The sequence below is a fragment of the Rhinatrema bivittatum genome, chromosome 4 (assembly GCF_901001135.1).
Source record: "Rhinatrema bivittatum chromosome 4, aRhiBiv1.1, whole genome shotgun sequence".
NCBI lineage: Eukaryota > Metazoa > Chordata > Amphibia > Gymnophiona > Rhinatrematidae > Rhinatrema > Rhinatrema bivittatum.
The window spans coordinates 440,692,137-440,716,192 of NC_042618.1; the positions used below are offsets into that span (position 1 = coordinate 440,692,137).

At 45.7% G+C, this 24,056-nt stretch overlaps 1 protein-coding gene across 5 annotated transcripts in view; it reads left to right on the plus strand.

The window, feature by feature from the left end:
• The window catches only part of CDK17 (cyclin dependent kinase 17), a 407,414-nt gene that overhangs the window by 13,328 nt on the left and 370,030 nt on the right, over window positions 1-24,056 (plus strand). Inside the window, exons 1-2 of one of the 5 annotated variants that reach the window (XM_029601557.1) lie at window positions 2,378-2,444; window positions 3,052-3,119. The exons of the other annotated variants lie outside the window; for them this stretch is intronic. The gene's annotated coding sequence lies outside the window, so the exon portion shown is untranslated. Of the gene's footprint in view, window positions 1-2,377; window positions 2,445-3,051; window positions 3,120-24,056 lie in introns of those variants that run through there. 5 annotated transcript variants of the gene reach the window in all.

Genomic DNA, 24,056 nt, shown 5'->3' on the forward strand with positions numbered 1-24,056 from the left:
GCTTAATATTGCAATGGGAATCCCTTTTTTGGGGGGGATTGACAGTTTACTTCTCATCTGTTGAGCTTCTGGGTTAGTTGCACTCAGGGCTTGGAATCAGTTCCTTGAGCCTTCTTTCACAACTATTTAAGGATTTGTTTCTTTCCTTTTTTATATTTTTTTTATATCCCCAGATAATCACAGTAGCAGTTCTCAGTAGGGGGCTGCAGTCATAGTTCTGAATCCATCCATTAGGCATCACTGTTGCGTGATGAGTAGGATTCCCTCTCTTACCTTTTAGGGGATGTGAATGTTCTCTGTGGCATCCCCAGCCAGTCTGGCAAGCAGAAGATTTGACCAGTTTCTCCGAATGCCACTGTACCAGTCTGCGATGGGAGTAGTTAAGTTGGGATTCAAGTAAGCAGATCTAGCATGCGGTTTCCTTTTGAAATATGGATTATATTTTGCCACAGAAGCATGTGTTTGGAATGCATCCTCATGCCTAAGTAATGCTAATCGGACAGGCCAATTAAACAGAATGGATGATTACTGTCTGAATATGGAATTGTTACATTGAAAGAGAAGGGGGATGGATGTCAGACATGGTAAAGCAGTGGAGCTGTGTTTATGTTAAATATATAAAAAGGCACTGCAGAATATCTAAGTGCCAAGTAGTTCCAGATGGATTCTTTTTTTTTCTTTTGTAAAGAACAATGGTATCAATTAGTTTGTAACAGTATTGCATTTAAAGAGACATTCTCTACCTCCCTAGATGCTTCAGTTTCAAATACGTTACTGTTGCTACACTCCAGGAGTGATCAAATTTATCGGGTCTGATATGTTTTGAAATCATCTAATTGTCTTTTTGTGCCTTTAGTTTTTTCCTCCATGGGCATTTAAAGCTGCACAGCTGTATGTCATTTAGCATTCAAATTTATTTAAAGTACATGCACACAAAAAAGTACTTTTATTTTCAAAGCTATGCTTTAAATGCTCAGGGTTTTTAAAAGAAATCTCCAAAAAAATGTTTGTGATTCATTGACTCAGGTGTAGAAAGAGCTTCTGTCTTTTGTAGTTCTGGGAGTTTCTGATTTATTTGGGAGAATAAAAGAGAAAATAAAACAGTGATTGGGAAAATTATTTGCCACACAAAAACCTCCAGCAGTGTTTACACTGCTGCAGCTGCTTCGTGGTCCCTGTGGACTGCTTTGCCTGGCTTTATTCACATCATGGTGTGGAGAGTGCTCCAGGAAACGAATGGGGCTGCACTGGTGGATCTATAAACATACAGCAGCATGTTTTTGAGGGCTCTTTAAATCTTATGTAAGTTATTTTGAATTGTTACTGCTAGCAGGGTTCCAAAGAATGTGAAGAATCTTTCCAGGGATAATTACTAAATGGCTTTTAAGTGAGACTTGTGTGGCCCTTTTATTGCTAATTTTGTTGCTTCTTAAAAAGAAAACTATTTCATATTTACCGTGTCCTCCTTTTATCATTTAGCAATACTTTTTCTTGTACTATTTTTTAATGTTTTATACTTTCATTTGTAATATTTTAATTTTTGGTTTTAATTAGCCACACTTTTTTTTGTGTGTGTGATTTTTTCCTTCCTTTTTTGGGAATTCTTTATCCTAAACCAGATTCTGCCTTTTGTAAAACTTGTAAGCAATGTGATAGTCTCCTGCTTTAAGACTGCTCATCCAGTTTGTTCCAACCTTAATGCCATTCACCCTATATCTTTCCCCAACTCATGACTTTGTTGTACAGAGATAAGGTCAAGAAATCATTTTCAAACAAGTTTGGTAGATATTTTGTGACCTGGCTGTGGGAGAACCAGTGGCCAAGTCAGCCTTCCTGGTTATTTTCTGATTTTTGCCACAGTATGTCTGAGACTTGGTAGTTTTTACAAGAAAACTTGTTGATGGTGGCCAAATCAGTTTCTATGGTTGCTGTTGGTTACTGGATTTCAATCATGTTTAAAATGTATATGGCCCTTTTCTGGATGTAGACAATTGGGGCTGAGGCAGGCAAGTTGAGAGAGATCAACTTACAAGGTGGCTACTATGTCTGTCTGTTCCTCCCCTTCCCCCGTAATAACTTTTAAACTGTTCATCCAATTTCATTCAGATTTGTGTCCCAGATAGAATAGCCATTGACCTCAGTTTGATAGTTTTTCATTTGCCACATCCATCACCACCACGCCTCCTAGACTTACACTTACTGTTTTGTTCTTTTTGTGTTATAGTTTCTTAAAGGGCCATTTCATTTCAGTTGTAGTCTCAACAGGCATGTCAGAGCACATTGTGATGTCAGAATTTACTTTTTAAAGCTGCCCTGCCGTAGATTCTTAACCATGTGCAAATTTCTCTACCAAAGAAGGGATACCAGGTGTCATGAAATTTTCTCACACCCCTTGTTTGTTGAAATTATAATTTGTATGTCGTTATCAGAGAGGGATACAGAATGTGAGTAAATCCTGGCAGTTGTCTTGGTGAAAGACTACTCTTTTTTTTATTTATACAGCAAATCTAACATTTTCTTTTCCTAGGTTTAGTAATTTCTAAAGCAAACAAAATACCTGAAAATTGGAGGTAGTGAATGACTTGTCAGTGTGGAAGAACCACTTTATATCTACTCTATCTGTTATTAAGCTAATCCCGTTCACATAATTAATTTTTTCTCCGCTAATGTTTCCACATCCTAAGGGCCTCATTGACTAAGGGTTTTCTTTCATTCTGTGTCCATCATGGTGAAAAAAGCTTAGTGAATTGGGCCATAAATATTACCTTGGGCTGATGAGTGTTATCCATTTAATTGTGGATTTTATTTTATTCCATAAACTGCCACATGATGTTAGGACTCATCATACTACATTTATTAGTAGCTCTGGAATTTGGTTGGATCTTAATTGCTATATGTTTTTAGCACTTGTCATAGGCTTTTACTGTAGCAAAATAGTTTGCTGAGCTTGTAATGAAACTTCAAGTGCCTGAATTCTCCATAGAAACAAAGCCTTCTATGCTAGTTTAGAAGTGCAGGCTGTGATTTAGGCCTTATGTAATCTCTCCCCAGATCTCTGAGCCTCCTTTAACCCCTTCAAGAGAATGCTAAATGCATGGCATAGTCTGCCAGAGGATGAGGTAAATATACACTCTACATGCATCCATTCTGGATTTTGATGTATTTTCTTGAATAAAATGTTTTAATCTTTCCTTTTTCATAGGGTAATGGGTCTTAGAGCAGGCAACCTGGTTAAAGCACAAATAGGCATCAGTCTCCTGTCCTAGATATTTTTAGCTTGTATTTATTTATTTATTTTTTTACTGCCTGCAGTACTTAAAAATGTTAGATTTTTGAGCTTCTGCTTAAAGTTAGGTTGTCTGGTGATAACCTGTTGTCAGGGATACAGTCCCCTAAGAAATAAGAAGATACAATTTAGATACCTTAAAGCAGAGATGGACAACTCTGGTCCTCGAGAGCTACAAACAGGTCAGGTTTTCAGGACATACACTGAATATTCATTAGATAAAATTGCATGCACTGCCTCCATTGTATCTCGTGCATATTCATTGTGGAAATCCTGAAAACCTGGCCTGTTGTGGCTTTTGCAGATTTTAGAGTTGGCTATCCCTGCCTCAATGGAACCCACAAGCACACAAAGCTAACAGTTCAATTTTCTCCTACTTGTTTTCCAAGATTTCACTTTTGGTATTGAAATATGCCAATTAATAATTTATTAAATATTTTAGTTTTGAGATTGTTGTATGTGTGTACTGTATTTTGGTCTGGCAACTTCCAATTCATCTTTTGAGCTTCCAGCTGAATTAGATCCGATGTCTATCTACTAGAGTATGGCTCCATAAACCTTTGTTTGCAACTGCCTGAGGCATTTCTCCTCTATAGAAACAACTCATCTGCACCGTCTAACCTAGCCTTTGCCACAATAGTTCTTGGCCAGGGTCTGTAGACTTCGGCTCCTTCCAGAACCTGACATGGTGCACCTGGGTTTGGCCATTAGGTGACTGAGACTTCTCACCCCATCCTGAGCCTGTTCATTGTCTTTGTGGCATCTCCACTTGTCTAAGGAACTGAAGCGCAGCTCATGAATTAAGATTTGTCTTTAATTCATTACTGCTTTTTTTTTTTTCTTTTCTGTTTGTTTTTGAAAAGATCCATGTGTCTAGTTCCTCTTCCCCCAACCTCCCGGCCACAATTTTTATACCTTAGCTATACTGGTACACTTATTTACAGCACTAGCTGCATTATGGCATTGAAACCAAAGTTTTGAAGCCGAAGTTATTTGCCTTCAGGGTTAAGATAACCAGATTAGTGTTTCCATTTGCACAACTCCCAGTATTTATAGATTTCCTGTGCTCTAGGTGTAGATCTTTTTGCAGGATGAGCAGTCTGTGCATTGTCATTTTATTGTGAGTTATAGTAGTCCTACAGTGCGTCTGGAAACTAATCTTTAATTTAAAATAGGTTCACATAGCAAGAAAACCACTTATGGATTTCTTTAAAAACTGGTATTGATTACTGAGCTTCCCTTCAGTCTGTTGGGTAGTATACTGCACATTTAGTGCTGACATTCCTTATATTGTTTAATTGGCTTATTCAAGAGCACATCACTATCATGCTTCCGTGAAATAAGGAGAATGTCTTTTGTCCCAGATTTCTCTGTCCGTTTGTTTGTGTTAGAAAATTTCTTGTTAATAGTGACTCTGTTCTAGTGTTTAATATAGAGGAGCGCTTTTTATTCAGAATGGTTGGGACTAGGCTTTTTCCCGTCGATAGCAGGGCTGAATTAGCCATGCTGTCATGGGATCTGTCCGTCCAGGTCCGGGAGGCGGAGCTTGATAAAGCAGAGGTTAATTTTTGTATCCTCTGCGCCTGCGTGTGTGTGTTCCCGCGCAGGCAGAGTAACTTTCCTCAGTCTGTTTTTTCCGCGCGCGGGAGCGCACGCGGAGCCGAATTGTTCCTCAGTAAAATGTCCAAATCAGGTTTTAAGCGCTGCTGCTGCAACCGGGTGATGTCGGTAACAGACGGGCATGACCGGTGTTACCGGTGCCTGGGCAGCGAGCACGCCGTGTCAACCTGCGAATTTTGTGCAAAGATGTCCCCCAGGGCGAAGCGACAGAGGGCCTACAGGCTCAAAGAACTTCTCAGCACCCCGGAGGCGTCAGAGGCCCACTCTTCACCGGGACCGGTGAAGAAAGTACAGTATTCGGCACCTAAGGCTCTATCCGATAGTCAGGTAACAAGGGAGCAGGGCCCTGCGACCCTTCCTGTCCGGAAAATTGCTTCTCACTCGACGTCCAGTATAGACTCGAGACGCAGCCGTTCGCCTCATAGGCAACCCAAAACATCCCTCCATTTGACGCCGAGTCTCAGCCCCTTGCCGCGTCATGAGCCGCAGAAACGACGCCATAAGGATTTGAAGGCCAAAGATGCGGCACCGTCCGCTAAGACGCCGCATAAACCGCTGCCGGCTACGGCAAAGATGGCGCCTCTGCAAACGGAGAGCACGGCGCCGCACTTAACAATGGCGCCAAGAAGCCCTATGGCGCCGCAGGCCCATAAGGAGCGGAGGTCCCATATGGCGCCAAAACACCATACGGCACCGGGGGACAGTACGACGCCGAAACACCGTACGGCGCCGGGAGGCAGTGCGGCGCAGAAAGAAAGGACGGCGCCGAAGGGAAGGATGGCGCCGAAGGGAAGGACGGCGCCGAAAGACAAGACGGCGGCCAAGAAGCGTGCGGTGCCGAAGGATAAGACGCCAGGAAAGCATACGGCGCAACAACAAACAAAGCACCTACACAGGGCACCAGAAGGCCCTAAAGTACCAGACAAACAGTGACCGCAGGCAAGGCCAAAGCGCCCGGACTCCAGCAGTCACGAGACGCCGGAACATTCAACAGAAGGCGGGGAAATACCGGGGCCTTCCAGGACTGTGAGGGATCCTTCGTCCAGGGTACATAAAAAGGACCCCTCAGGGAAGTTTGTGACTGTACCTACAAGCCGAGACCCAATGCTGTACGCATTGTCGGACACAAGGAAGGAGTCTCATAAGCGAAAGAGATCAAGGAACTCCTCTTCGCTTAGTTCGCATCATAAAAGATCCAGTTCCTCCTCACACAGCTCACGGGACCCGCGTGACACGGCAGAGGACCTAGTCTCTCGTCGTAGTAAAGAGAGAAGGAGGGACTCGTACCGAGACCACAAGACAAGGCATTCAAGACATACCCCAACGAACACGTCGACGTCCAGATCGTCTCGAGGGTCCATCACCGGAGCGAGGGCTCCGCGATATATCTCACATCATCTCATGCTTTGCCGGGATCAGGGTCTGAACTGGAGCAGTCACATCATGCTCCTAGTCCTCAGAAAGATCAAAGCGGGCAGGACATGCTGAAAGCGATGCCGCCGGCGGCAAAGGATGCCTTCTGGCAGTTATCACAATCCTTATCAGGATTTTACGAAGCCATTCAAGCATCTTTTACCACTGAAAAGGATAGAGGGAGCCCCAGGCAAGTTCAGACATCAGAACCACTGGATGAGGCGGACGGACAGCTCTCTTCCCGTCCGCAGCGAGCTAGTCCGCTATCACCGGGCCGTTCAGTATCATGTGACCGGGACGATTCGTTTTCGGATTCCCCTACGTCATCTACGGGATTCCCCTCAGACCCTCAAGAAGGTCAACAAGAACCATACTCACCTCCTGAAGACCTTTCCTATCCGAGGTTTTTAGAAAAGATAGGAAAGATTCTGCAATTACAAGTTCAAAAGGAGCATGATCCTAGGGCTGAAACGTTGGGACTTCTAAAAATTTTTGACGTTCCAGGTGAACCGACCACACTTCCACCGCATGACCTTCTACATAAGTTGCTTCTGAAGTCGTGGGAGACCCCTCAAGCCATGCAATCCGTATCCCGGAAGACGGATATTAAATTTCGGATTAGGAAAGAGTCCCCGTACGCTCTTCCACAACTGCCGCATGAATCAGTGGTGGTCGAGTCGGCGATGCAACGCTTTAAAAAGACGAAACTCCACACATCTTATCCACCGAATAAAGATCATAGGTATTTGGACGAGGTGGGAAGGAAGATATACCAAAACTCGATGCTCACTACACGGATACTGCACCACCAGTTTTATATGGTGCAGTATTTATACGAGTGCGTCCAGGCCACCAAAGGCCTCCTTTCCACTGCGGGGGGGCAGACCCCGCAAACCCTGCACGATATGGAGGAATGTTCACGTCATCTACTCCGCTCAATCTACAAGTGCATGGAGACCTCCTCCAGAGCGTCCGCGACGGCCATAGCGGCTCGCAGAACGGCATGGCTTCGCTCTAGTTCCATTAGAGAAGATGTTCACAGCAAGCTTGCCAACCTGCCCTGCACGGGCGATAACCTGTTTGGGGCGCAATTGCAAGAAACGGTGGGTAAGCTCAAGGACGAAGCACTAGCCGTTCAGTCCCTGCACTCTCATACAACATACCATCCGACGAAGCGGTTTACTCCATACCCTCGTAAGCCCTCCTACGGAAAGAGACCCTTCCGTCCATATCAAGGTTACCGCTCTCAGTCCTATCAGACATATCAACCATACCAAAGGCCGCACCAACAACAACAACAGTCTACTTTGCCGAGGAGGGGTAGGCCTCGAGCGCAGCGTCAGCAGGCCCAACAACAATCGACTGCCCCGAAAACCTCTCAGTCTTTTTGAACTTGCAGCCACCATCACTCCAACCCTTCCCGCCAGGAAGAATCCAGTCCCGACTAGCAGTTTGGGATCAGATAACATCAGATCAATGGGTGCTGGACATAGTCAGACATGGGTACCGGTTGCAGTTTCAGTCCAGGCCGCATCTCCCACACGTCCCCTCCGTCAGGACCTTCCGAGATCATCCACAACTCCAACAGGAGATATTACACCTATGCCAACAGAGGGCGATTGTCCGACTGCCCTCGCACACCCACAATCAAGGATTTTATTCCCCATATTTCCTAATTCCCAAGAAATCGGAGGGCCTGCGACCCATTCTAGATCTCCGGGAACTCAACAAGTGTCTGAAAAAGGAAAAATTCAAGATGGTGTCCATGAAATCCATCCTACCCTTACTGCAACCCAACGATTGGATGTGTTCTATCGACCTGAAGGACGCGTATACTCACATTCCGATCCACCCCTCTTCCTGGCAATACCTGTGCTTCACTTACAGACAGCAACATTACCAGTACCGGGTACTTCCCTTCGGGTTGTCAGCGGCGCCCAGAGTGTTTACCAAGTGCATGGTAGTGGTGGTGGCTCATCTCCGGCAACGGGGGATAACGATATTTCCTTATCTGGACGACTGGCTAGTGGTAGCGTCTTCGCAGGACTATCTCCTCGATCAGCTAGACCAGATCCTTCGTTGCCTGCACCAACTCGGCCTGGTGGTCAATTTCAAGAAGTCTCACCTAACGCCGACGCAACGCCTACAATTCATAGGAGCGTATCTGGACACCACCCAATCCAGGGCGTTTCTACCGCAGGACCGCCAAACACAGATGCGGTCCCTTTTAAGCGACCTCTTACCACGGCCAACCTCGTCGGCCAGGCAAATCCTGGTCCTTCTCGGCCACATGGCGGCGGCAAATTTTCTAGTCCCGAACACCAAACTGCATATGCGACGACTGCAGTGGGGACTCAAGAGGCAATGGAGTCAACACTCCCAGCCACTCACACAGTCGATTGCCCTCACCGCGGAAATGAGAAAGGACATAACTTGGTGGCTCCTTCCATCCACATTAGTAAAGGGAGCGTTATTCCGACAGCCCATGCACGACGCTGTTCTGACGACGGATGCCTCCCGGAAAGGCTGGGGGGCACATCTCGAAGTTCACGAAACACAAGGGCTCTGGTCCGTAAAAGAACAGACAATGCAAATCAATCTCCTGGAACTTCGAGCGATTCGCAACGCTCTCCAAGCGTTTCAACCCTTTCTGCAAGGGCGACGAGTCATGGTATATACGGACAATCAGGTGGCAATGTTTTATGTCAACAAGCAAGGCGGATCGGGCTCTTGGCCCCTCTGCAAGGAAGCATTGCTCACCTTCCAATTTGCTCACCAGCATTCGATACATCTCCAAGCCACCTACTTGCCCGGGATAGCAAACACGAGAGCGGACAGATTGAGCAGAATCTTCCACCCACACGAATGGTCCCTCAACAGGGACGTAGTACTCAGTGTCTTTGCCAGGTGGGGCACGCCATTGATAGACTTATTCGCGACGGAACTCAATGCGCAACTTCCAAGGTTCTGTTCGATTCGTCCCAGCAAGTGTCGGCTGGTGCAGGATGCCTTCCTCATTCCGTGGACTCAGGGGCTTCTATATGCATTTCAGCCCATTCCCTTGCTTACCAGAACGATTCAAAAATGCATAATGGACAAGGCTCACTTGATCCTCATCGCCCCAGCCTGGCCCAGACAACCCTGGTACAGCTACCTACTGCACCTCTCCACCGAGGCACCAATACGACTGCCACAGCGACCAGATCTACTACAGCAGGATCAGGGAACGCTATTGCACCCACTGCACTCCTCCCTACACTTAACAGCGTGGAGATTGACAGGTGGTTGCTAACTGAGCAGCAGGTCTCCTACGAGGCTCAATGCATTCTACTGGAATCCAGAAAGCCCTCTACTAGGCGTAATTACCAATATAAATGGAAAAGGTATACCACATGGTGCGTAGCCCAGAAGTTATCTCCCATTGACTGCTCAATCCAGTTATTACTGGATTATCTTCACACCTTATTCGAAACGGGACTCGCCACCAGCTCGATTAGAGTGCACCTCAGCGCCATTGCGGCCTATCACAAACCATATAAACAGGCCTCGATAGCCACGCATCCTTTACTCACCAGTTTCCTCAAGGGTCTCCTGCATATACGACCCCCCACACACAAGCCGCCGGTTCCATGGAATATAAATTTAATACTGGAACAACTCATACTTCCTCCGTTCGAACCATTGGAATCGGCACACATAAAGTTCCTTACCTGGAAAGTGGTGTTCCTGGTCGCCGTCACTTCGGCTAGACGGGTCAGTGAGCTGCAAGCACTAGTGCATTATGAACCATATTTACAGTTTTTTCATCAAAAGGTGGTCCTTCGAACTCACCCTACCTTTTTGCCAAAGGTGGTGTCGCAATTTCACATTACTCAAACTATAGAGCTTCCCACGTTTTTTCCTAAACCACATGCATCATCTCGAGAAGCGTTACTTCACACTCTAGACTGTAAAAGAGCTCTCGCTTACTACAAGAATAGGACGTCTTCTTCCACGTGTCCTTCACAGCTATTCCTATCCTTCGACCCTAAGGCCCCAGGACTGTCAGTGTCAAAACGTACCATATCCAGCTGGATAGTTCAATGTATTCAGTTTTGCTACAACAAACGGAATACCGTTCTCTCAAGCAAGCCAAGAGCTCACCAAGTTCGGGCCCTAGCCACCTCGTGGGCTCATCTCAGAAACATACAGCCCATAGACATTTGTAAGGCTGCTACTTGGACTTCATTACATACGTTCACTAGGCATTACTGCCTAGACCAACAAACGTCATCAGATGCACGATTGGGTCACACAGTCCTGCAAGCTGCAATGGATCAGGACCAGTGATTGCCACGTGTCTATTACTTGGGAGCTTGTGACTCCCATGACAGCATGGCTAATTCAGCCCTGCTATCGACGGGAAAAAACAAGTTTGCTTACCGTAAACGTTGTTTCCGTAGATAGCAGGATGAATTAGCCATGCTGACCCGCCCTCCTCCCTGGCAATCACATTACACCGGACGTGTACCTGCTTAATCACAGACTGAGGAAAGTTACTCTGCCTGCGCGGGAACACACACACGCAGGCGCAGAGGATACAAAAATTAACCTCTGCTTTATCAAGCTCCGCCTCCCGGACCTGATGGACAGATCCCAAGACAGCATGGCTAATTCATCCTGCTATCTACGGAAACAACGTTTACGGTAAGCAAACTTGTTTGTTCCAGATAATGGATTTTTCTGGAAATTTGGAAGTCCTTGGTAATGAGTTTTCTGGATAAATGAACATATGAAGCCAGTCAATTTTTGAGATTTTTTTTTTTTCCCTGGACAACAGCACACAGCCTGAAGCTCACAATTTTTTTTCAAATAAAGGAACTTTTGTATATAAGCTGCTGTACTGTATCTGAGATGACAGATTCTGGAAAAGTTTCCCAAGGCCACATCAAATTCAGGACTCCTGAAGAATGGCGGATGCCATGGTGCCCACTTCCATATATCAATATGTGTTGTCTATACGAAATGTAGGTTCTGGAATAGCCAGTGAAAACCCATGATGTTTGAGGTATTCATTTTTTTTTTTTTTTTTTTTAAGCTGTTTTATTTTCTTCCTTAATTTGGAGGCCTATGATTTAGGGTTTAGAATTGGGTCAGAACCCAACTGGAAATGCAGCAGTTGAAACTTGCTCTGAAATTAAGAGCATTAACTTTTAATTAAAATTGTAGTTTTACCTAACGGTATGGGTAATGTTGTTTAATATAATAGCTGTTTATCTCAAGGTGCTCTTTAAAATGGAGCATTGTACTTTTGAGGGATTCTTGCTCTTTCTGCGAATAGTTAATACTGACCTAAATAAAACATTCATTAAGCAGGGCAGCCTTCTAGAAACCAAACTTAACTGAAACAATAAGGAATAGGTTGGGGTTTTTGGCCTCAGTTTTACTCCTGTTCCTTGTAGTCTTCCAGCTGAATCCAAAGTGCTGCTGGTGGTTTTATGGTGTCATGAGCGTTAATTTGCAAATGCTTGGAGAGAGGGCCCTTCTCTCTCATTTTAGCCCAATCATCACATCAACAGTCCTTGGTTAGAGGTGACAAACGTCTTTGAACCTGATACATGTGCTCACCTGAGTCTACTTTTTAGGTGTTCACCACTGTGTATGATTGTGACGCCCTCCCACCAGGGACTATGGATGTTAGCTCTGCAGTATCTTGAGCAGTTGCCAACTCCCAAGAAATATTTTTACAGACAGGTTTGTTTTTTTTAAAGCTGATAACCCAACTCTTTTTTTTTTTTACTGTTGGTTATTAAAAATCTCTCCAATATTGCTGGACCTGGGGGAAAGGAACTACTACTACTACCACTACCACCACCACCACCAATTCTGTTCAAGTACCACAAACAGGTCTGGTTTTAGGGATATCCATTAATATTCATGAGAGATTTGTATGCACTGCCTCCATTGTATGCAAGTGTCATGTATATTCATTGTTGATAACCTGAAAACCAGACCCGTTTGCAGCACTTGAGGGTGGGAGTTGCCTACCCCTGTACCAATACTTATTTTTAAAAGTGCTAATATGTGTATATGTGTGTGTATGTATTATGCTGTGCTCTAAAGATACATATGACAGTCACTGATCCATGGAACTTTGTCTATTTAAGACAAACAAGAAGTATATTTATTGTAGAGAAGTGTTTATGATTTAAAAGCAGCCTCAAAAAGCCTTGACTGAATCTGGCCCACCCTAGGAGAAAAAGCATAGTTTCCTCTAGAGACGAAACAAACAGTAGTACTTTGGACCAGGTTTAATGAATAGGCAAAAAGTCTGTAGGTCAGTTCATTTGCACAATTTTGAAACTGCACATCTTTTATCCAATGCTTTAATTACCTGCTGCTTCTGGAAAGGAGATGATTATGGTAGCACAGTCTTGTGCGAAAATAGTTGTGGAACCTCTGCTCAGTCAGTAAGTGTCACTCTTCGGTGAAATGTGTGTTTCCCTGCTTCTTGTCTTCTCTTCCCTTCCTCCTCCCTACCCAGCCAAGTGGCACTGGGATTTAAACAGAATGCCTGTTCTGATGTACAAGTTTTAGGGATCATGGTTTGTCAATACATTTAGTACAAAGTTTGATTTCAATACTTGTTCCTTTGTTGTAAAGCAAATGTCAGCATTCCACAGTGATGAAGTTTTCCATGACATAATCTGTGCTGACCATGGAACCTTCAATTGCTGGTGGTAAATTTGGACTGGCTGGGAAGAAGCACTTAAATCTTAAGACAAAATAAAAAAATAAATAAAATTAAAAAATTCTTGGAGGGTTAAACTATTACTGGCTGTTTTTATTGTCTGCTAGTTTTAATGTGTTTTGCCAACATTAGAATTGTTTGTGTAATGGGGAAAATAGACTGATTCTCTGAGCCAGTGTTTGAATTGTGAGTTTGCAAAGGTCATTTACTTGATCTAAGAAGGTGAGAGTACTGATTCCTGAGCAACTATTTACTAGCGTGATTCCTTTCCTCTTTCCTACTTTCTTTTGATATATAGATTATCACCCCCACATAGGAGGAAAGTCTTCAGAATAAGTCATTTAGTCACTTAACATTAAATTAATGCTGATGTTTGTTATGGCCGCCGGCCGTGGCGGTCTGGGACCGGGGCCGGCCTCCTATCCGTGGCATCAGGCCGCCTCCGAGGCTCCCACTCTCATGGCCGCCGGCTGCGGTGGGCCGTGACCAGGGCCAATTACATACCCGCGACGTCGGAACATCTCTGAGGCTCCTGCAGGAGCAGGCAGCCTCCCGCGACGCTCCCTTCATGGCCATTGCCACTGCTGAGGCCTGGACGCATGGCCTCTTCCCTGCCGGGCTGACTCCTTCCCCTCCAGACCTGCATAGAGCCGCGCGCGCGGCTGAAGAGTAAATTTAAAGGAGGCACGACAGGAAGTTGTCATGGCTCCTCCTTGGGACGACTCCTTGAGTTCCTGTATTTAAGGCAAGGTCTGCTCCTCAGACCTTGCCTTGGTATTGTGGCTTCTAGTCTGGTTGGTTCCTGAGCTCCTGGTTCCCGCAGTCCGGTCTTGTTCCTGCTTCTGCTTCTCCTCTTTCGTTGGACTGATTCTCCTGGATTGACTCTTGAACCGGCTTCCGACCATTCTCCTGGATTGACTCTTGGACCGGCTTACGACCTGCTGGAGGCGTCAGCTGTCTGGATCCTACGACCTGCAGGAGGCGCCTACATCAAGACCTATCTTTAATTTTCAGCGATTCACTTAAGTCCAAGTGGCTTGGGTCCCTACAGGCTCCTCCTGGGGGGACCGCGGGCTTCCAGTGGCAAAGTACTGGTTCAATGTCTGCCGTACCCGGCCTTGCCTTCTGACGGTAGGGACCTAAGAGGGTTTATTCTCTCCTAGGTAGCGCTAACCCTTCCTCAGACTAAGGGTCTACCTCCAGGATCATAACAGTTTAGTGATTGACTAATTTTAGTTCTGTTGCTGGTCATTTACTAACCTTCATTAATCCTCCATTTATCAAATTAAAAATTTTTTTTTTTAAAGTCACTTAATGTGATTAAGGTTTTTAAATTTACTTAATCCTTAAATTGAAACATACCTACTTCTTACCAGCCTTTAAGACTTTTATATCAACTCAACAAATTAAGATGCAGCCAAGCCCAGCAGCAAGATGGGGGCTATCCAGTTTTGCAGAGAGTACCACATGTATAATTATCTACCTATTGGTGAGAGGTTGTCTGTACTCAGTGCAAAGAGCTTCTGGCTTTCAGAGAACAAGTCTGCTCTTTGGAGGCCAGAGTACCAGATAGGGGGAGGAGCTAAGGCAGACAGAAGTGTTTAGAGAAGACTTTCACTGACTTAGAGTGGTCCCAACTCAAGTCTAGCAGCTCTTTTGCTGCTTTGGATTAGCAAAGTCACTTGACAGGAGACATAAACTTGATGTGGCAGGAAGGGATCCTATAGCTAGGACCTGCCCTCCAGGTGATGCTTTAACCTCTCACACAGAGGATGTGTTCTCCAGGGGTCCGTGACTAGGAGGGAAGGGTTAGGATGGTTATTGTAGTGGGTGATTTGATCATTAGGAAAGTAGCTTGGGTGGCTGGTGGACATGAGGATCACTTGATAACTTGCCTGCCTAGATAAAATTTTAGAGCATGCTGGGGAGGAGCCAACTGTCATGGTTACTTCTGGGAGAATTCTGCACAAAAAAATGTAAAATTCTGCATACTTTATATTTATCAAAATAATGATATACATGACAGTCTAATTTAAAATGTAATACAGAAGGAAATTATTACTTGAAGATGCAGAGTTTTTAAAATATTTTGAGCAGAATTTCCTTAGAAGTTCACTGTAAGTCTCTTCCACCCTCTCTCCCTATTCCTCGGGCCAGTCTTTCACTTTGCCCTCTCAGGTCCTAGCTCCACCTGCCTTTCTTCCCTCTGGGCTCAATCCCTTCCACTCTATCTCCATTCCCAGAGTTTGACCCCTCTGTCAGTACCACTTCTCACGCAGGCTCCTTCTGTCCCTCTCTCTCTCATACATACACACAGGCTTCCTCTCTCTCGCGCACACACACACACATCCTTATACAGGCTTTCTCTCTCTTGCGGCACACGCCCCCCTCATACAGGCTCATTCTCTTGCTCACCCTCCATATAATAGGGTCTCTCTCTCTCTCATTGGTTGAGCGACGGCTCTATATGTTAGAGGACATAGAGTCAAACAGGATAAAGATCCTGCAGGAACTAAAATGCACTGAAGAATCTTTATGGATAGAAATTCTATGTGAGAAGGGGAATAGAATAGCAGTGGGGGTATACTACCATCCACCTGGTTAGAATGAACAGACAATGAAATGCTAACAAAAATTAGGAAAGCTAACAAAATTAGCAACACAGTAATGAGCGATTTAAATTACCCCAGTATTGACTGGATAAATGTCATTTCAGGGCATGCTAAGGAGGTAACGTTTCTAGATGAAATAAATGACTGCTTCTTAGAGCAGCTGACAAGAAGGGGAGCTGTTTTAAATCTAATTTTTAGTTCAACATATGATTTGGTGTGAGAGGTAACAGTGTTTGGGTCACTTGGCAATAGTGATCAAATGTGACTTGATAATTGAAAGGAGGACATTAAGGAATTCTAGTGCAATAACATTTAACTTTCAAAAGGGAGCCTATCATAAAATGAGGAAGATGGTTAGGAAAAAACTGAAAGAAGCAACTGCAAAGGTTAACTGTTTATATCAGGCATGGAAGCCCAGATCAGATGCATTCCATGGTTTAAAAAAGGTGGAAGGAATGTTTTGTTGTGGTTGGTACTGTAAGAAAAGCTGTTTACCTCTGCTGGACTTGTAAGTTGATTGTCTCTTATTTATATATGCCTAAAAACTTGTTAAATAGTTAAAAAAAAAAAAAAAAAAGGTGGAAGGAAAGCCACATTACTGGCGGCATGGTTAAAAGGTGAGGTGAGAGGCTATTCTAGCCAAGAGAACATCTTTCAAAAAATGGAAAAGGGATCTGAATGAAAAAAACAGGAAACAGCATAAGCATTGGCAAATTAGATGCAAAGGATTGATAAGGAAGGCAAAGAGAATTTGGAAAGAAGTTTGAAACAAAAACACATTCTCAGAGGACAAGCAGGATGTTAGTCCTCACATATGGGTGACATCACAGGATGGAACCCAATCACGGAACACTTTTGTCAAAGTTTCTAGAACTTTGACTGGCCCCTACTGGGCATGCCTAGCATGGCACCAACCCTGCAGCCAGCAGGGGTCCCCCTTCAGTCTTCTTTTTTTTCCGCGCAGCAGTAGCCACGCGGATAAGGAGCTCCACAGAGATTCCTGACAAGAATTTTCCTCATGGAATTACTACAACTTTCTTACCCAACAGGGGTTCCTCCTTCAATTTTTTTCAAGCTGCGGTACTCCGGTAAGCTTTCTACTCGTTTTCGGTCGATTCCCATTGAGTTTGGCCCTCGCGGCCTACTGGCTGTTGACCATATCGCGGCTCAAATTTTTCATGGCCATGGCGTCGGGGTTCCGTCTGTGCCCGGACTGCAATCGCACCATGTCCATAACAGGCCCTCATAAGGTCTGTGTAATGTGTCTTGGATGTGAGCACGAAATCCTGACCTGCACCAAATGTGCCCTAATGACACCAAAAAGTCGCAAGGCCAGAATGGAGAAGATGGAACTTCTCTTCCGTGCTCAAACCCCGAAGCCATCTATTGCATCGATGTTGTCAGAACCGGTACCGTCAACTTCACGCCAGTATCGACCACAGACCTGTGACCGTCTGGCATCGACGACTTCTCGGCCTTCAACCACCTCTACTCCCCCTCAGGACCGAGGGGATCGTAGAGAGAAACATCGCCTCCAACATCAGAAGTCTCGGACGATCGAGGGAGCAAAATCATTGACGCCGCCATCGAAGAAACCCTGTCCAGAAAAGGCACCGACCTTTTCGGCGACCGGGTCACTGAGGCAACCCTCACCCGAAAGGGGATTGGGAACCACAACTCCGCCTTTAATGGTGGTCCCTCCGGCTATGCCTCTGCCTCCTTCTGTTCCGGAGCCGGGGCTGCTTGCTCCAGGTCTCCGAGAAAAACTGGACCAGCTGGTTCAGGAGGCCATCGACAAGGCGATGCATCAACTCCAAGTTCCTCCGACACCGGTACCGATCGTGGAACTGACCACTGACCCGATTCTGGCAGCGTTGGTACCACTGCTCTCGAGGATGGAAGGCGCTCATTGCCGCTCTTCCACTGATGGATCCCGGGTCACCGATTGCTCCGGTGCCCTCTCCGCTTACCTTGTCATCGGGAGGAGAAACACCGTTCCGCATCCCTCCATCGGGAGTTCTACCGATCCATCCATCGATGCCTGCACCGGTGCCTTAGATGCCTTCATCGGTGCCTCCAATTATTCCTTCGACTCCTTCGGAGCCTAGACCAGGACTTTCAGGGATTCCACCGTCCTGTCCCCCTCGGGCTCCTAGAGGGCAGGTGCTGATCCCTACGGTACCTGTACTGACGATTCTTCACCAGACACCGATGACCTGCCTTCACCACCACCTCCTACTGAAAGCAGAAAGCGTTCTCCTCCAGAGGACCTTTCCTTTATAAACTTTGTAAAGTAGATGTCTGAATTGGTTCCCTCCAATTACAGACTGAACAAGATGACAGGCATCAAATAATGGAGCTGTTGCAATTCCTGGATGCTCCCAAGGAAATAACCTCCATCCCTATTCACCAAGTTCTTCTGGATCTCCTAAAAAAGAATTGGGAACACCCTGGCTCTGTTGCTCCAGTCAACAGGAAGGCTGACACCACTTATTTGGTACAGTGAGCCCCAAGTTTTCAAAAACCTCAATTGGATCACCAATCTGTGGTTGTAGAATCTGCCCAAAAGAGGGCAAAGAGATCAAAACCCCACACTTCCTTTCCCCCAGGCAAGGAGCAGAAATTTCTAGATGCCATTGGTCGCCGGGTCTTCCAGGGCTCAATGCTCATCTCCCGAATCGCCTCTTATCAGCTCTATATGACCCAATACAACAGGGTCTTATTTAAGCAGATACAAGACTTGACAGACTCACTGCCTCAGCAATTTCAAGATCACCTCCAAATCCTAGTAAACAAGGGTTTTGAGGCAGGCAAGCATGAGATAAGATCATCTTACGATATCTTTGACACTGCTACCAGGGTATCTGTAGCCGCTATCTCGGCAAGAAGATGGGCCTGGCTCAAGTCTTCGGACCTTTGCTCTGAAGTGCAGGACAGATTATCCCACCTGCCCCTGTGTAGGAGACAATCTGTTCGGCGAACAGATCCAACGAATGGTGGCGGAACTCAAGGACCACCCTGAGACAGCTCTCTCTGATGCCTTTTGAGTACTCCTCAAAACAGCCTTTCCGAAAAGACACTAAGAAGTCCTTCTTCCGTTCGAAGAAATCCTACCCGCCACCAGCTAGAACTCGCTCTGAGACCATTTAAAAAAACCCAGTCTCGTCAGATACGAAAACAAAAGCCGCAAGCAGCTCCTCAACCGGGCCCTGTTTCCGGTTTTTGACTCCTGCATAGAGAGCAGCAGCCAGCTTCCACAGCCTCACATACCAGTGGGAGGTCGATTGTGCCATTTCAACAACAGGTGGCACTCAATCACCTCAGACCAGTGGGTCCTAGCGATAATTGCTCAGGGTTATCATCTCAACTTTCTCTCCATCCCACTGGACTCCCCACCTCTACCAATGTGGAGAACATCCAATCACTCCATCCTTCTGGAACAGGAGGTCTCCCTCCTTCTCCAGTCCAAGGCAATAGCACCAGAACCCTACTCTCAGCCCGGCCTAGGGTTCTATTCCCGGTACTTCCTAATCCCCAAAAAATCGGGAGGCATTCGTCCAATTCTGGATCTTCGTGCCCTCAATAAGTACCTCAATCGAGAAAAGTTCAAAATGGTAACCTTGGGTTCTCTTCTTCCCCTTCTACAAAGAGGAGACTGGCTCTGCTTTCTAGACCTCCAGGACGCATGCACTTATATTGCAATAACTCCATCTCATCGCAAATACCTGAGATTTCTAGTAGGCCCCAAGCACTATCAGTACTGAGTGCTTCCATTCGGCCTCGCGTCTGCACCACGAGTCTTCACAAAATGTCTCATAGTAGTTGCAGCCTTCCTCAGGACTCAAGGTGTTCACGTCTACCCCTATCTAGACGATTGGTTGATCAGGGCTCCCACTCAGCAAACTGCTGTCGTCCCTACATCTTACCTTACACACTCTGATTTTGCTAGGATTTTTCATCAACTACAACAAATCCTACTTAGTCCCATCTCAAACCTTATCATTCATAGGGGCAGACTTGGACACCTTGCAGGCAAAAGCTTTTTTACCTTGACAACGAGCTCACTCTCTTCTCTCTCGCACACCAGCTGCAGTCTCAGCACTACACGACTGCATGCCGCTTTCTCATCCTACTGGGACACATGGCATCCTCAGTTCAGGTCACTCCGATGGCCCGCCTAGCCATGAGAGTCATGCAGTGGACTCTTAAGGTCACAATGGACTCAATGCATTCAGCCCCTGTCAACCATTGTCCACGTCACTGACTCGCTCAGTCAGTCTCTTGCCTGGTGGAAAAATCAGATCAATCTCCTCCAAGGCTTGCCCTTCCAGGCTCCAGACCTTCAAATAACTCTCACCACCGATGCTTCCAACCTTGGCTGGGGAGCCCATGTGGCCAATCTGCAGATACAAGGAACTTGGTCTCCAGAGGAAGCCAAACACTAAATCAATTTCCTGGAGTTTCGAGCAATCAGATATGCTCTGAGTATTTCAGGATCGCCTCTCCAACCAAGTTATCCTGATTCAGACGGACAACCAGGTGGCCATGTGGTACATCAACAAACAGGGAGGCACGGGCTCCTACCTCCTGTGTCAGGAAGCTGCGCAGATATGGTAAGAGGCCCTCTCCCACTCGATGTACCTCAGGGCCACCTACTTGCCAGGAGTGGACAATGTGTTGGCAGACAAGCTAAGTCACACCTTTCAACCGCATGAGTGGTCTCTCAACCCCTCAATAGCGGACTCGATCTTCCAACAATGGGGTTACCCTCAAATAGACCTCTTTGCATCGCCTCAAAACCGCAAAGTAGAGAACCTTTGCTCTCTCACAGCCAACACTATCAGCCAAGAGATGCATTCTCCCTCTCATGGACAACCGGTCTCCTATATGCATTCCCTCCACTTCCACTTCTCTCAAAGACTCTCGAAGTTACGTCGGGACAAGGGAACCATGATCCTGATAGCACCTCACTGGCCATGGATCTCTCCATTCGCAGGCACATTCCCTTGGGAATTGACCCACTTCTGATTACGCAAAACGACGGGTGCCTGCGCCACCCCAATCTTCAAGCCTTGTCCCTGACATCATGGATGTTGAAAGGTTAATCCTTCAGCCACTTAACCTTTCTGAATCAGTTTCCCATGTCCTGATTGCTTCACGGAAGCCTTCCACGAGAAACTCTTACCTTTACAAATGGAACTGGTTTCAGTCATGGTGCTCTTCTCAATCCCTTGACCCCTTTAGCTGTCCAATCACAAAGTTTCTGGACTATCTCTGGCACTTGTCGGAGTCAGGTCCAAAAACTTCCTCCATCAGAATGCATGTTAGTGCGGTGGCCGCCTTCCCTAAAAGTGTTGGGGATGTTCCCATATCAGTACAACCCCTTGTAACACTTTTTTTGAAGGGCTTGCTTCACCTCAAGCTTCCACTTTGTCCTCCGGCCCCTTCTTGGGACCTCAACCTGGTTTTGGGTCGGCTCATGAAACCACCATTCGAGCCTCTCCAATCCTATGAACTTCGCTATCTCACATGGAAAGTGATCTTCCTTTTGGCAATCACTTCGGCTCGCAGAGTTAGTGAGTTACAGGCCCTAGTTACTTATCTGCCTTATACTAAACTTCCGCAGGACCGGGCAGTACTCCTCACTCACTCTAAATTCAGAGTTTCATCTCAGTCAATCCATTATACTACCTACCGTTTTTCCCAGGCCCCATTCTAATCCAGGAGAGCAGGCTATGTATACCCTTGACTGTGAACGGGCTCTAGCATTCTACCTAGACCGTACAGCTGCCCACAGGAAAAGCACCCAATTGTTTGTCTTTTTTCATTCCATTAAATTGGGGCAGCCTGTGGGTAAGCAGACTCTCTCTTCCTGGTTAGTGGACTGCATATCCTTTTGCTATCAGCAAGCAGGCATTCCACTTCAGGACCATGTTAAAGCACACTCTGTGAGGGCCATGGAGACTTCAGTAGCACACCTACGCTCGGTGCCGCTTCCTGACATTTGCAGGGCTGCCACCTGGAGTTCTCTCCATACCTTTACAGCCCACTATTGCTTGGACAAGGCCGGAAGACCAGATTCCATCTTCGGCCAATCTATCCTGCGTAACCTATTCACAACTTGACATACCAACACCCTTCCGCCTGCCTGGTAGGGTTCAGGATGCCCTCGGCCAAATTTCACCCCAGTCCTAGTGCCTTGCACACCTTGGTTCATTTGGTGCATACTTGGACACCCTCAGCTCTGTACTCACCCATATGTGAGGACTACCATCCTGCTTTTCCTGTGAGAAAGCAAATGTTGCTTACCTGTAACAGGTGTTCTCACAGGACAGCAGGATGTTAGTCCTCACGAAATCCGCCCGCTGCCCCACGGTGTTGGATTAGTTATGTTTCTTATTTTATTTTTCCGCACTTCCTGTAGCTTTTTAAACAAGACTGAAGGGGGACCCCTGCTAGCTGCAGGGTTTGTGCCATGCTGGGCATGCCCAGTAGGGGCCAGTCAGAGTTCTAGAAACTTTGACAAAAGTGTTTCGTGATTGGGCTCCATCCTTGGATGTCACCCCCATGTGAGGACTAACATCCTGCTGTCCTATGAGAATACCTGTTACAGGTAAGCAACATTTGCTATATCTTTAGGTACATTCAAAGCATAAAGCCTGTGAGGGAATTAGTTGGACCATTAGTGTGAGGACCTCGCTGCACTGCAGGCCCTTCTACCTGTAGAGGCCCTCAGGGGACCGCAGTCAGTGTTGCACTGGCTTACGTCTCAGTGACTGAATGACTCTGCATTGTTCTCCTAAAAGATCCTTCTTCACATACTGCTCCCTACCTCAGATTGGAGTCCTTCTTTGTTATAGCCTATGTTCTTGTTTGAGCCTTAGCCTTGTTGCTTTATACTTTGCCTTCCTACTTTTACATTGGTGCTTCTGTTTGTTGCCTAAGCCCCAGTATAGTGACCTTTCCAGTCTGTTTTGTATTGTTTTAGATTTAGTTTCGTGTTTGTTTGGATTACCCCAGTACTGTGATCATCTGCTTGTTTGTACAGTTTTGTGGTGCTCTCCCTCATCCTGTCTTGTGTTTCTGTGTGGGCACCTTTTGTATTCCTGGTTTATGTGCAGCCTTAGTGGGGATCACCACTCTTGTTTTTAAGTGCACCTCCACTCATGTTCTGTCAGCTACCAGAACCTGCAGGCTCAACCCAAGAGGAAGGTGACCGCCTAGGCAGAAGATCCTGACTGCAGCCTGCTCTAGACCTGTGGGTTACTTCATACACTGACACCAAGCCCTGACAATTAGATGATCAAGGGGTAAAAGGGGCGCAAAAGGAGAGCAAGGCCATAACAGATTAAATGAATTCTTTACTGAAGAAGATGTAAAGCAGATACCCATGCTAGAAGTGATATTTAAAAGTGATAATTCAGAGAAATTGAAATAATTCTCGGCTAACGTGGAAGACTAAATGGGGCAATTAATTTAAGAATAGCAAATCTCCTGGACTAGATGGTATACATCCCAGAGTGCTGAAAGAACTGAAAAATGTTGTCATTAAATTTAGCTACAGCACCTGAAGACTGGCCAGTATAATGCCAGATTTTAAAAAGGGTTCTGGAGCCAAGAAATTAGATTGGAGAGACTGATGAACATCAGTGCTGAGAAAAATGGTTGAAACTGTTATATGTTCAGTAATTTTGTTCTTTATAAGTAGTCATAGTTTAATGGTGTAAAGCCAACATGGATTTAGCCAAGGGAAGTCTTGCCTTTCCAATCTAAATTTTTTTTTTTGAAGGCATAAAGGTGGATAAAGATAAGCCAGTGTATTTGGATTTTCAGAAAGTATGTGACAAAGTAGCTCACAGGAGACTGTTGAAGAAATTAGTCATAGGATAGAAGGCAATGTTAGAAAACAGAGTAGGGCTTAAATGTCAATTTTCTCAATGAAGAATAGTTAATAGTGGGAGTGCCACAAAGATCTGTACTGGGACCACTGCTTTTTAACTCTTATAATGACCTAGAGATAAGAACAGTGAGTGAAGTGATCATATTTGTTAATTATACAAAATTATTCAAAGTTGTTAAATCACAAGAGGGATTATAAGAAATTTCAAGAGGACTCTGGGAGTCTGGGCATCTAAATGGCAGAAGACATTTAATGTGCACAAGAGTAAAGTGATGCACATAGGAAAAAACAACCCAAATTATAGCTACACAATGCAGGGTTCCACATTGGGAGTCAGAATTCAGGAAAAGGATCTAGGCATCATGGATATATTGAAATCCTTTGTTCAGTATTTGGTAGTGGCCAAGAAATCAAATAGAATGCTAGGAATTATTAGGAAAGGAATGGAGAATAAAACAGACTATCATAATGCCTCTATATTGCTCCAAAATGTGA